We start from the raw sequence: 2,000 nt of genomic DNA, 5'->3' as shown, positions 1-2,000 counted from the left end.
GCTACAAATGCTTGCTCAGAAGCTGAGGGGCACACATTAGTATCATGTCTGAAAAGTGATAAAAATCCACACAAGACAAATATTCAAACTTTCCATAGAAACACAGGTAAGTGTGACCCATCTCCTAGCCTTCCATACTGCATCTGTGCCAACTCCTACTCTTACAAAGACATTCCAAAACTAGCAGTAATTAAGTTAATTGGTCCCCCTCAAATCCCTTAATTCAAGCTAAACTTGCAGGTAAAAGCTACAAGAATGGCATCTACACATTGATACTAGCAGAAGTACAGGCTGCAGGGTGACGGTCTATCCTGCTCTCCTGGGCACAAGATGTGGGTAGAGTGGCAACATCCTGCTCCTCCACTCCTGGTGTGGAGCCATGATTCTGGATCGGCTTCATGAACAACCACATTGGCCTCGTCGGACATCACAAAGTAGATAGAAGGCCTCTGGAACCCGTTGAAAGTAGACACAGCAGCAACAACGTATGCACCCATGTTCTCAAAGAGCATCCAGTCACCCATGTGCATTTCAGGCAGGTTACAACATCCGACGATCCGGTCAATGCCATCGCATGTTGTTCCGCAGATTCTGAATGAGTAACACTTCTCTTCTGGCTCGGGTCTCTTCTGCAGCAGGGTCTTCACATGGGCATGATCATAAAGAATGCAGTTAAATGGGCCATACACTCTGTCATTCACGTAATACATGAAGGTTTGCTCACTGGACTCATCTTGAGCGACAGAGCCCGTCTGCTCCTTGCCTCCGATTTTTTTTTTTGGTAATGATGTTGACTGCCAGTATGAAAGCTGAGGGGACATATTATCTGCCTGGCTCCGCTATAACTCTTGCTCCAGACTCTGGTGGGAAGTACTTGTCCAGAGCTGGCTTGATAACACTGGTGATCTCTTCAAACATAAGCTTCAAATCCTCAGATCCAGGAAAGCCACCACCAATATCAAGCAGATACATGCTGAAACCCATTTCTGTCCCCATGTCAAAGAAACAGCGGGCATCCAACAGGGTCTGGACAAAGGACTCAGGGTCAGTACATCCACTCCCCATGTGGAAGCTGACACCAATGACATCGATGTTTAGCTTTCGCCTGTTTCAAGAGAAGACTGCTGGTTGTGAGTGTGGCACCAAACGTAACACTGAAGCGACAAACTGCTTTGGAATCATCAGTGGCAATCCGCAAAACCAACTTTGCCTTTGAATGTGCTGTGGCAACCTTCATCATCTCAACCTCACTGTGGAAACTCATCATCTGGACTCCACTACTGGCAGCATACTTGATCCGAGACACTTGTTAACAAGGATTTGCAAAGATGATCCTCTCGGGAGGCACCCCGAGCACCTGTACCAACTGTATTTCAGTCTTGCTTGCACAGTCAAGACCCGTCCCAATGGCGGCTAGGGTGCTCGCTAAGGCTCTGCTGTGGTTACTTTTGACTGCATAAAAGGGAGTGACCCGGGGAGAGCTTTTAGCCATCTTAGGTATTCCTTCAGAATTTCTCCAAGGTCTGCGACATAAAATGATCCTTATCATCAGAGGAGTACTTCATTAATTTTTTAGTCCAGAATGTCCTTGGCAGTAAAGCTTTCATCTAAGATATGGCAGTAAAACTCTTCCTTATTGCAGCTGTTCATGACTCTGGAAAATGAACTCTCTTCAAGGCAGTGAGCAGATTAATCTGTGTGTTGACTAACCAACCAGTTTACCAAGGGATGATGGGCTGTTTGTTCTCTACAGACCATTTGTAGCTTTCTGATAGTTAAATTAATGCTAACTCCAAACTTGCCTTGACTGGCAATGGTACATTATTTTTTCTCTACCCTGTCAAAAAAAAGCCTCCAATTTTCAGATCCACACTAGTGAAAACTATGTAAGAGGTCCAGGGCTCTAACTTCACAAACTATACATTCAGTTATTGGAATTGTACCCTAATTATCTGTCTCTCCAAGTGTTCTATAAATGCAATATCCCTGTACAATTTACT

The 2,000-nt window shown here is 44.9% G+C and overlaps 1 pseudogene; it reads right to left on the bottom strand.

Annotated features, from left to right (window-relative positions):
* Positions 1-262: 262 nt before the first annotated feature.
* On the bottom strand, positions 263-1,650 carry LOC121139498 (annotated as a pseudogene).
* Between the last annotated feature and the right edge of the window lie 350 nt (positions 1,651-2,000).

The sequence above is a fragment of the Mesocricetus auratus genome, unplaced genomic scaffold (genome assembly GCF_017639785.1).
Source record: "Mesocricetus auratus isolate SY011 unplaced genomic scaffold, BCM_Maur_2.0 Super-Scaffold_15014, whole genome shotgun sequence".
Taxonomy (NCBI): domain Eukaryota; kingdom Metazoa; phylum Chordata; class Mammalia; order Rodentia; family Cricetidae; genus Mesocricetus; species Mesocricetus auratus.
This window is presented reverse-complemented; position numbering and strand designations above follow the sequence as displayed.